Here is a 12013-nt window from a genome sequence, read left to right as displayed (position 1 = left end):
ACTTACTAACCCTATGTATTTATGATGCCTGTCACACAGGCTGCCCCAAAATGTTTGCGGAGTGACTGAAATCCGAGAGTGAATGAATGAATGAAATGAATGGGAAACCAAACAATTCATGAAGTTTGCTCTAGTATTTGAATTTTATGCTTTTTTTTTTAAGTAGTCAACTAGGTTTTTCCTATTTCAAACATCCCTTTAGATTGGTGAAGAGGCTGAGATGCTTGAGATTTTCCTAAAAGATCAAACAGTCATAACTTTGACACCCAAAGCAATGCTCTACCGTCTTTTGCTTTATCTCTTATAAAGCGACAGTGGGCGGCCTGCAAGCAGAACGCCTTTGTTTTCTAAACAAAAAAACTCCTGGCAGCTTGCAGAGAGCTGGCTGGATGAGCCTTGGGTGTCCCGGCTCAAGGCACCCATTACAAACACAAAACATCTGATATTTGTGTAACAGGTCCTTAACCCCTGGCAGTTGTGCTTATTGCCGAGGGGGCGGTGGCGCACCAGATAGATGCAGGACTCAGTAACTTCCCTCCCAGTGAAACAGTCTGTGGCTCAGTTCTCAAAGCTGGGCCAAACAAGTAATTATAGCTTCCCTCTGTGGTGTGCAGGGCAGGAGGCTGATTTAATAAAGGAAGCCTGCTGTCTGTCTCCAGCCTGCCTGTGACTCATGGAACCCCGGAGTCCCGGCAGCGCTACCCGAAGAGGGTGGTGAGCAGCGGCTGGGGGTGGGAGGTAAAGGGGTAGCCAGCTCAGCTAGCCAGAGCCCCAAGAATGAGGAAACTCCCCGCTTGGCGGGTAGGAACCAGCAGCTGGAGCCAGAGGAAGTGAGGCTGGGACCGAGCAAGCAGCTGCTGCTTCTCCCCGGAAAGAAGGCTCCTGCCAGGTGGACGTCTACAATAAAATGGGTTAGTGGTTTTTATATTCAGAATCGGGGCGGAGGGGGCACAATCAGATTGCCTCTGTTAGGGGCGGCTGCCTCTGTGTGATATGCCAGTGGTCTTGGTTTCTCTTGAGGTCTGGGTGGATAGAGTCTGGATTGATTCTGGATGTTAATTTGGTTTCTCACTCTGGCAGGGAGGTGGCTAATGAGGTGTTCACAGCCGCAGAGACAGTGGGAGGCGGGTAGTTTTAGCTGCTCGTGGGCTGACAGCTGCTCTGGAGAGGATTTGGTTGCCACCTCGGATAGGTCACCACAGGTCATCTTATCTGTCCTATGGTCTCCAGCTGCTTCTTCCTCCTTTGCTGACAATCAGCCAGACTGGCAACTTGACCTACTCTTTATCCTGCTGGCCCTCCCTCCCCATCCTTCCCGCTGAGTCACCACACCTCCGGGTCAGGTGATCCTCCCCTGGGCCCTTCCGAGAGCACCTTGACCTATATTCCGAACTCCGTGACAGTAGATCGTAATTGTCCTGAGACAAGGCCCGCCAGGCAGCGGGCACGGTGCCCTGGCAGCCCCGGCTGCAGACAGACGCTCCGGGCAGCAGGAGGGGCGCTCCCTCCCCAGGAGCCAGCAGCGAGAGGCCTCGAAATGGAAAGTTAAGAGGCTGAAGGCTGTGTGCAGGCGGGTGGCTGAGGAGGGTGGTGGCAAGCTGAGTCAGCTGGGAAAGCCAACAGCTAGCCACTGGGAGCTGCAGGCTCACCACCCCCTCTCCAACTTCCCGCCCCCCTCCCCCCAGTGCTGCCAACTCAAGGCCACGCTTTGCTGCGAGGAGGTAAAGTGGTGCAGGACAAACACCATTGTGGCTGGCGACATGATCGCCCACCCAAAGGGGGAGAAGTGAGTTAAGATGCCAGTAACGGGACAAACCTTGATGATTCATCTGGTCAGTCAGCCTAGGAAAACACACACAGGGAGCAAGTTCTCATCCCTACCTTACCCACAGAATGGCCTCTACTTATCTTGTGTATGGGTTCTTTGTGCAGTCCTGTGCAGTCTTTGTGTCCTCTGAATGAGAGGGCGATGGGAGTGCTGTGGGAAAAGGGAATAAGAGAAGAGTCAGAGTCAAGCTTACAGCCCCATCCCTGGGCATAGTGCCTGAAAAAGGTGACTGCTAGCCAAAGATCACAGTCCCCTTTGAGTTGGAAAGAGCTCTGAATTCAGAGGCATTCTTAAAACCCTCCCTTTAACAGTCAGCAGTACCGTGACCTTACAGAGTTAAGTCCGTCAGTCCAGTGGGGATTTTAGTAGACTGCTTCCACTAAATCACAGCGTCTACATTAAATCCGATAACTCGAGTAAGGTTCATTCATTATGTATTATGATGCCTACCTGAGCCAGCACTTGGTTCTCTACTGGTTGGGAATCTCAGGTAATTGGAAGGCAGGGTGATCAAAACTTCAAAGCCAGCCTGGGCGACTTAGTGAGACATTTTTTCAAAATGAAAAGCAAAATAAACAAACAAACAAACAAAATGAGGAAGGGCTAGAGAGATGGCTAAGAGGTTAAGCATTGGTTGCTTTTCCAGACGACCCAGATTTGGGGTCTAGTAACCATTTATATTACTTTATTTCCAAAGGAGTCTCTTCAGGCCCCAGGGACACCAGGTACACACATGAGGCATAGACATACATGTAGACAAAATTCCCAAACACCTAAACCAACAAAAATAAATAAGTAAATAATAAAAGATCAAGAGCTGAGATCCAGGAATGGTGGCTTGCACCTATAACCCTAGTACCTGGGAATGGGAGTCAGAGGAATCAGGCACTCACAGTAATTCTCAGCTCTCTAGAGAATCAGAGGCTAGCCTGGGCTGCACGAAACTGTCTCAGGAAGGGCTGAGGGAGGGAACAAGAGACAGTGTCACCTCTGACTTTAGGGTCATCTACCATATCAAGTAGACAGCTCCACAAGTTAGTCATACATTGTTTTATTCCCTTATATAAGAAAGGCTACATGCTTATGTTTAGGTAGAAGCCTGCAGATAAGGCACACTTTTAAATTTTGCTTTTGTTTGTTTCTCCTGAGGCTCAAAGCCCAGGTCTCACGATACTAAGCAACGCCCTTAGCCCAAACGCAGGTTTCATTTGCTTTTAGACAAGGTTCCGTGTAACTCAGGCTGGGCTTGAACTCACAATGAGAGTGACCTTGCATTTCCGTTCTCCCTACCTCCAATTCTCCAAGCAGAAAATGGGGGGTTGCACCACAATACCTGGTTTATAACATACATGCTAAGGCAGCACTCTTAGCACTAAGCTATACCCCCAGCACCCAGCTTCTTTTTTTAAAAAGATATATTCATTTTTCTTTTAGCATCTGAATATTTTGCCTGATATATATGAATATTTATATGTGTATATATATATATATGCATACACACATACACACACACACACTCACGGGAGGTATGTACCATATACATGCTTGGTGTCTGGGGGATCAGAAGAGGGTATGAGAGCCCCTGGAGCTGGAGTTATAGATGGTTTTGAGCCACCCTGTACATCCTGGAACTTAAAGGGCAAAAGCAGCAAGGACTCTTAGCTACTGAGGCCTCTTTCCGTTTTTAAGTGTGGATGTGAATTTAGGAAGTCACTGCCTCAAACACAGTATATGCTAGGTGATAGGTGCTAGTTACCTGGATTGAAAGGATGAAGGGAGGAAAATAGGCAACAATCAGGACACAATGCTAGAAGCCCAGGGCCCTTCAGCTGTATGTCTTCTTTCTAAGGTCCCAGGTGATTATCGTCATCGTCGTCTTGGGGATTTAGCTCAGTGCTAGAGCGCTTGCCGAGCAAGCGCAAGGCCCTGGGTTAGGTCCTCAGCTCTGAAAAAAAAAGAATTATTGTGCTGGTGAGATGGCTCAGTGAATGTCTAAAGAGCTAGGATTCTAGTGCCATGACAAAACACCACAACTAAAAGCAGTCTAGGGAGGAAAGGGTTTAGTTTGTTTTTGTTTGTTTTTCAAGACAGGGTTTTTCTGTGCAGCCCTGGCTGTCATTCACAGATACACTCGCCTCTGTTTCCCAAGTGCTGGGATTAAAGGCGTGCACCACCACTGCCTGGCTGGCTTATTTTCTTGCACATCACAGCCGGTCAGAGAAGGTAGTCAGGGCAGCTCCCTGAGGCAGGAACCTTGAGGCAGGAGCTGAAGCAGGGGTCCTGGAAGAGCCCTGTTTGTTGCTTATGCGGCCTACTTCCTTCAAGCATCCAGGAGAGCAGCCCGGGGATGTTACCATTGGGCCCTGATGGAATGCACCCTCCCACATCAATCACCAGCGTAGAAAATGGCCCCCACGCTTGTCCACAGGCCAATCGTCAGGGTCATTTTCTCAGCTGAGGTTTCTTCTTCCCAAATGACTATAGCTGTGTCAAGTTGACATAAAAACCAGCCGGTGTGGTAGCTATCGTGGCTTGGTGCCAAGGCCAATGAATGACCTGAGTTTGATCCCTGGGACCCAGATGGTAGGAGAAGGAAAACGACTCCCAAAAATAGTCCTCTGACCTCCACCCTACCATTTACACAAAAGGAATAAATAGTAAATAGCCTACATTTTAATTTAATTTAAACAATTTAATATAAAAATTATGTAAATCCGATATAAAAATGAAATTTTTCAGGGGAATGCAGGGCCTTGTGCATGCTAATTAGGTAAGTAACAGTTCTGTCACTGAACTACATCCCCAAGTTGGCGTGTTTGTTTTGGACATAGGATCTTGCCAGTATAAGTCTAGCTGTTGGTGACCACTGTGAAACCCAATTGCCTCATCTTTCTAGGTCCTGGGATTATAGGTAAGGGTCAGCGAGATCAGCAATAATCCTTACCCGCTATATAATTCTTTACATCCTTCCCTGAAGCCGGTCCCCAGTACCGTCTATACATCACACCTCACCGAGACACCCCATCCTTGGAGATTCCTACACAGCAGTACCAATGCTTGTGGTTTAGGGGACACGATATTTTCTCATTACCTCCATCCTGCCTTCCCAATGTGACACTTGCAGAAGAATCCACGCGTAGGCCAGGCAAGGACAACATCCTAAAGAATGAAAGCTTGGAGAGGGTGAGGTTCAAGAACCTATGGAACTGTTGGGCTAATGCCAGTGGGCTTCCAGAGTGTGCTGTGATACCAGAGGGCTCTGTAATTTCCAGAAGGTCTGGCTCTGGTTGACACTGGCTGCGGAACAATGGAGAAGCGCTGTTTCTAATCAGGAGCTGTCAATCATCCCGGCTGGTCTGCACAGCTGCAGTGCATAGTTTCTGCTTTGTTGTCTTAGTTTGGGTTTCCATGGCTGTGAAGAGACACCATGACCAAGGCAGCTCTCGTAAAGGACAACATTTAATTGGGTCTGGCTTACTGGTTCTGAGGTTCCATTCATTATCATCGTGGTAGGTAGAAAGCGCAAGCATCGTCCAGGAAGGCATGGTGCTGGAGGAGCTGAGAGTTTTACATCATGCTCTGAAGGTCTCATAGGCAGTAAGGAGAAGGATCATCAAACCCACCCCACAGTGACACACCTCCTCCAACAAGGCCACACCTCCTTCAACAAAACCACACCTCCTCCAACAAAACCACACCTCCTTCAACAAAACCACACCTCCTCCAACAAGACCACACCTCCTCCAACAAGACCGCACCTCCTCCAACAAGACCACACCTCCTCCAACAAGGCCACACCTCCTCCAGCAAGGCCACACCTCCTTCAACAAGGCCACACCTCCTCCAACAAAACCTCACCTCCTCCAAAAAGGCCACACCTCCTCCAACAAAACCGCACCTCCTCCAACAAGACCACACCTCCTCCAAGACCGCACCTCCTCCAACAATGCACACCTCCTCCAACAATGCACACCTTCTCCAACAAGACCTCACCTCCTCCAACAAGGCCACACCTCCTCTAACAAGACCGCACCTCCTCCAACAAGGCCACACCTCCTCTAACAAGACCGCACCTCCTCCAACAAGGCCACACCTCCTCTAACAAGACCGCACCTCCTCCAACAAGGCCACACCTCCTCCAAGGCCATACCCCCCACTAGTGCCCTTCCTTGGGCCAGCATTCCAACTACCACTCTTGTCAGTTTTTACATCTTTTTTTCCAGCCTCCCACATACCATTCAAATGCAGAACCACAGTAGCCGCCTCCCTAGCTCTTCATTTAATTTATTAAGTCTTAGTTTGTCTGCAAGTAGGATAAAGGGTAGGTGATTTTAGGCCTGTTTCTTAAGTTTCATGAGGGAAGGTACCAAAACCACCTGTTCATGTGTGGGTTTCCGTTTTTTTTTTTTGTTTGTTTGTTTTTTTTTTTTTTTTTTTTTGAGTGCCCTGTCTCTGATGAAGTTGATAACAATTGCCATTGTTTCTATTATTATTAAATTTTTGTTTTGTTTTTAGAAAGATTCTCTCTTTGTTGCCCTGGCTGTCCTAGAATTCCATGTTTAGAACAGGCTAGCCTTTAATTCACAGAGAACATCCTGAGTCCGGAGTTAAAGGCCTGTGCCACTGCACTGGGCCAAGAGTTTCATTTCAAAACAGTTTATTTTTAATTTTGTTTTTTGAGACAGGGTATATCCCTGGCTGTCCTGGAACTTGCTCTGTAGACCAGGCTGGCTTCAAACTCACAGAGCTCTGCTTGTCTCTGCCCCCTCAGTGCTTGGAATAAAGGCAAGTGCCAGCACACCTGGCTTAATAAAGAAGGTTCTGTTGTTTGAACGCCATTTCACTGCTTAAGCCTACCTTGGTCCTGTACCTTTGGTCATCTTAACTCAGCCTCCTGAGAGCTGGGGTTATAGGTGTGCATTACCATGTGTAACATCAAAACAGTTCCATTGAACACTGAGCAGGGGCACATGCCTGTAATCCTAGCACTTGGAAACGGAGGCAGGGGCATTGCAAATCTGATGCCAGTGCGGGCTACACAGACTGTCTCCAGGATGCCCTAAGGGATAAGGGTGTAACTTGGCAGTGTACTTGTCCAGCATGAGCAACCCTGAAGGGAAAGAAGGAACAGAACAGGCAAGACAGAGAGAGTGGTGTGTAAGCACAGGCAGTGAAGTGTCCCTCATGAAAGCAGGATGACCCAAGACTCAGAGAAGGGAAAGCCAGCTTGTGAGTTCACTCTGTCCATGGCACTTTGTTTAGCTGGTCTTAATTCTCAAAGCGTCTTGTAGCTAGTGTTAACCCCACATTTTCAATTAGACAGCTGAGGCTAGGGGACCCTTTACATTATCCAGCAGACAAGGAGATAGGACTGGAAAGTTCTGATCTGTTTGATCTGCATGATTTTATTTACACTTCTGATCACAGTTAGGGTATGGTGGCTCTTGGCTATAATCATAGCACTTGGGAGGCTCATATAGGAGAATCATAGCAGGTCTCCATGAGTTCAAGGCCAGCCTGGTCTACATAGTGTGTTTCAGAACAGCCAAGGTTATGTAGAAAGACCCTGCCTCAAAATACCACAAACAAATAAATAAAATAAAAATTATTTTTTATTTATTTTGAATAGGAGTTATATTTGCTTGCTTTAAAACTCTAAAAGATGACAGGAAAATATCTTCCCAGGCCCACCCCAGTTATCTAGTGCTACATTCTACAAGCAGACAATCATTTGTTGTTGTTTCCATTTTTTAAATTAAATTAAAATATCATTCACCTTCCCTCCAACCCTTCTTATGCCTTTCTCTCAAAATCAGATTATCCTTTTTTCTTTCTTTATTATTGTTATGTTGTGTGTGTGTGTGTGTGTTTGTGTGTGACTATGGGGTCTAGAGAGATGGTTCCGTAGTTAAGAACGCATGCTATTTATCCAGAGGACCTGGGTGCAGATGTTAGTACCCACCTGGCAGCTCACAGTGGTCTCTGTCTCCAGTTGGAGGGAATCTGGCCTTTCTTCTGACCCCCATAGGTTTCTGCTTACATGAGCACATGCACACACTCAGGCACACCCACAAATGCTAAAATTTAAAACAAACATTAAAAAAAAGAAAGAAAAAGAGAAAACACAGCCAGGTGTCATTGAGTACACCTTTAACCCTACAATGCAGGAGACAGAGGCAGGCAGATCTCTCTGACTTTAAGGCCAGCCTTGTCTACACAGATAGTTTGAGGCTAGCCAAGGCTATATACTGAGTCCCAGTGTAAACAAAAAAACAAAACAAAAAAAGCAAAAAACAAGCAAACAAAACAAACAAACAAACAAAAAACCCACAAAAAAAAAAAAAACAAAAGAAGAAAAAAGGTGCAGGGAGGGGAGAAAAGAAGTATTTATTTATTTATTTAATTTATTTATTTGTGTGTGTGGGACTATGTATGTGGGGGGGTATATATGTGTGTTTGGGGGTATGTATGTGTGTGTGGGAGGGGTATGCATGTGTGGGTGTGTATGTATATGTGTGCGGGAGGTATGTATGTGTGTGTGTGTGTGTGTGTGTTGGGGGGCTGTGTGTGTATGTGTGTGTGTATGTGTGTGTATGTATGTGTGTATGTGTGTGTGTGCGTGTGTGTGTATGTGTACTGTGTGCCTGCTCTTGTAGAGGACAAAGGAGGACATCTGGTATCTTGTTTTATCAGTCTGTCCCCTGGAGGTAGTGTTTCTCACTGAACCTCAGGCTCTCGTCTTGGGTGGCTGCTATCTGTTCAGCAGGCTCTCAGGATGCAGTGCTCTCCATCCCATAGCACTGGGCTTACAAATGTGCACACCCCTGCCCCTGCCCCTGCCCCTGCCCCTGCCCCTGCCCCTGCCCCTGCCGCTGCTCCTTTACGTGGGTGCTGATACCTACACTCTTATGAAGTCTTGTGTGAATGTGACTCAGTGGGGGTAGCTCACAACTTTGGTTATGTTTTACTAACGTTTTATTTTATTAGTTTATTTTTATTGGGTGTTTTTTTGTTTTGAGACAGAGTCTCTGTGGTCTTGGCTGTCCCAGAACTCAATATGTATACCAGATTGGCCTCAAACTCAAGAAATCTGTCTGCTTCTGCCTCCTTAGTGCATCACCATGCCAGGCTACTTTTTTCATCCATCCATCCACCCACCCACCCAACCAACCACCCACCCGTCTGTCTGTCTATCTGTCTGTCTGTATGTATGTATGTCTGTCTGTCTATCCATCCATCCACCCACCCATCCATCCATCCATCCATCCACCCACCCATCCATCCATCCATCCATCCATCCATCTATCCACCCACCCAACCCCACCTATCTATCTATCTATCTATCTATCTATCTATCTATCTATCTTTAAGATCTCATAGGCCAAACTGGCCGAGAACCTGTTGTGTATCCCAAGCTCACCTCAAACTTTCAATCCTCCTACATTAGCCTCGAAAGTGCTAGGATTCCAGGCATGGTCCACTGCAACTGGCTTAGTTTACAACTTTTAAAAGAGAGTAGGCTTGAGGCGTTGCCGAAAGGCTATGTCCAAAGGGACTAGTTCAATGCCTGCTATGTGTGAAAGAGGGACCTGCTTAGTCAGCACTGGGCCTCAGTTTGAGCCCTAACAGCAGCAGCAGCAGCAGCAGCAGCAGCAGCAGCAGCAGCAGCAGCAGCAGCAGCAGCAGCAAAGCAGTGCATTTCACAAGTGTGACTATTTCAAAGAAAGTCATCTCCTATGATGTTAGGCTCTGGGTTTTAAGTTTCAACTAGCAATGTCTGTCTCTGGACTTAGCAGAACTTCAGCAGATCTGAATGTCAAGTTTTCTTTGTGTGGAAGCGATCTTACCATTCCTTACTGTCCATGGCTGTCACACGTTCATCGCTACTGGCCCCGGGATTCTTCAGTCACTTTTACCTAGCTGAGCGTAGTGCCCTGCTGGGCTAGGACACTAGAACCAGAGCTTCTGGCCTTGTGAGCTTCTGTTCTTGGGGAATGAAGCGAGGATGACTCTGAAGAGTTCAAGTGGAGTCAAAGGCAGAACTGAGGGGCGTGGGGAACAGCCACTGCCCAAGGGTTGGCCGGGTGGTGCTAGAAAACATTTAGGGACATCCTTTGCACCTTCCACAAATTACATCTCGGGTTTCGAGACAGGATCTCACTGTAAAGCCATCCATCCGTGTTTGCTCAGGGGAAAGGAAGGAGAGGTGCACAGTCTAGGTAAAGATGATCCTGACGAAAATGCAGGCTACTGTGTGTGTGTGTGTGTGTGTGTGTGTGTGTGTGTGTGTGTGTGTGTGTGTGTGTAACAGCTCTGTGTATCACCCTTCACCTCTACTTCCACCTCCCAGATCTAGAGATCTAGCATAGTAGTATTTGGGGAAGGAAGGGAAGGAGGGAGGAAGGGAGGGAGGGAGGGAGGGAGGGAGGGAGGGAGGGAGGGAGGGAGGGAGGGAGGGAGGGAGGGAGGAAATGATCACATTCAGCATCCTAGATTATCTCACAACTTATCTAGACTTGTAAAGAGAAGAAGGACAATTCTCAGGGTGCTGATCCCTGAGAAATTGGTTCTTTGTTTTGATTCTGCCATCATAAGCCAAGGAGTCCTCAGTTGGAGCCCATTGTTGGTTCTACAAACTAACTGCAACTTTGGTGATGGTAGTGGTGGTGCTTCTCCTCCTCCTCCTCCTCCTCCTCCTCCTCCTCTTCCTCCTCTTCCTCCTCCTCCTCTTCCTCCTCCTCCTCCCCCTCTTCCTCCTCCTTCTCCTTCTTCTTTCCTCCCCCCCCTTTTTTTTTAAAGACAGGGTTTCTCTGTGTAACCCTGGCTGTCCTGGAACTCACTCTGTAGACCAGGCTAGCCTCAAACTCATGGATCTTGCCTACTCCTGACTCCCAAGTGCTGGGATTAAAGGCATGAGCAACCACTGCCCAGCTGTAAGACTTTTCAACATTTTTAAAAATTCTTTTATGGGTATTGGTGTTTCGCCTGCATGTATGTCTGTGTGAGAGTCTTAGATCCTTTGGAACTAGAGTTGTAGACAACTATGAACTGCTATGTGGGTGTTGAGAATTGAACCCAGGCCCTGCCAAAGAACAGTCAGCTGTCTTGACCACCGAGTCATCTCCCTTGCTTAGAGCTGTGTAAATAAATGTATTGCAAAAGATATGTGCACAGCTGGACCTAGTGAGATAGGTCTGGGCTCCCAGCTATTTGGAAGGCTGAAACAGGATTTGGAAGCCTGACTGGGATAGAGCACAGTCCAGACCAGGCTGTGCAATTTACTGAGATCCTGTCCCATAATTAAGAAGCAGGAAGAGGTCTGTAGGGGCCTATGAGATGGTTCAGCAGGTAAAGGTGCTTGCCACCAAGCCTCACAACCCATGTTCCATCCAACTGTGATGACGAGAGAAGAACCAGTTCTTGAAAGTTACCCTGTGACCACTACTTACGCCATAATAAAAGGATATGCTCACCCATACCCCCCAAATACATACATGCATGCATACATACATACATACATACATACATACATAAAATTCGGTAAACATGTACTCACCACCACCATTCAGAAACCCTACTGAAACTTTTTTGAAATAATAGTCGGTTTGTTACCTGGGCTTGGGTAGGACAAGTTCATTTGTTTAATAAACATTTACTGAGTACGCACTGTGAATCTGGGTCCTGTAACATGGCAATGAACAAATAGAAATGTTTATGCCCTGGAGCTTCTGTTCCAGAGGAGGGAGAGAGATCAGAAACAGCAATAATAAAAAGACAACGCTGGAATCCAGCCTCTTCTCCACAGCACTGAGAATGGCGTGCTGGGGTGCAGGAAACAGGCTGCCGGGTGGTTCGGTTTCAGGAGAGATCAAACGAGCAGCTTGCACAAGCCAGGGAAGGGTGCAGCCCTGGGCAAAGCCCCACCTCTCTGCTGCATGCTTTAATGGTGCACCTCCAAAGAGTGAGGAGGAGTTGGGCCTGTTAGGAACTGTGCTGTTATCTAGGGACGTGCGTGCGGAGAGCACTTCCAAGCCCTAAATCTGACTAGCGACTAGCTTATGGTCGCAGTCTCAGAAAAGCCAACAAGGTGGGAAGCCTGAAACTTGCCTTCTTCTTTTCCTTCCTTTTTGTTTGCTTTTGTTATTATCGTTGTTTGAGTTGTTTTTTAAGAGCTGGCTTAGTAGT

The 12013-nt window shown here is 47.3% G+C and overlaps 1 protein-coding gene and 1 long non-coding RNA gene across 5 annotated transcripts in view; one reads left to right on the top strand and one right to left on the bottom strand.

The window, feature by feature from the left end:
* Chd9 (chromodomain helicase DNA binding protein 9) overlaps positions 1 to 12013 on the top strand; it is a 223711-nt gene that overhangs the window by 44886 nt on the left and 166812 nt on the right. For 2 of the 4 annotated variants that reach the window (XM_087596600.1, XM_087596612.1), the window contains exon 1: positions 684 to 911. The exons of the other annotated variants lie outside the window; for them this stretch is intronic. The gene's annotated coding sequence lies outside the window, so the exon portion shown is untranslated. Of the gene's footprint in view, positions 1 to 683; positions 912 to 12013 lie in introns of those variants that run through there. 4 annotated transcript variants of the gene reach the window in all.
* Positions 908 to 5476, bottom strand: LOC147999350 (uncharacterized). The gene is made up of 3 exons (XR_015643957.1): positions 4920 to 5476; positions 3585 to 3773; positions 908 to 1978 (listed from the first exon to the last, which is right to left on the bottom strand). It is a non-coding gene; the product is annotated as an uncharacterized LOC147999350 (long non-coding RNA).

The sequence above is a fragment of the Rattus norvegicus genome, chromosome 19, assembly GCF_021556685.1.
Source record: "Rattus norvegicus strain SHRSP/BbbUtx chromosome 19, alternate assembly SHRSP_T2T, whole genome shotgun sequence".
NCBI classification, from domain to species: domain Eukaryota; kingdom Metazoa; phylum Chordata; class Mammalia; order Rodentia; family Muridae; genus Rattus; species Rattus norvegicus.
This window is presented reverse-complemented; position numbering and strand designations above follow the sequence as displayed.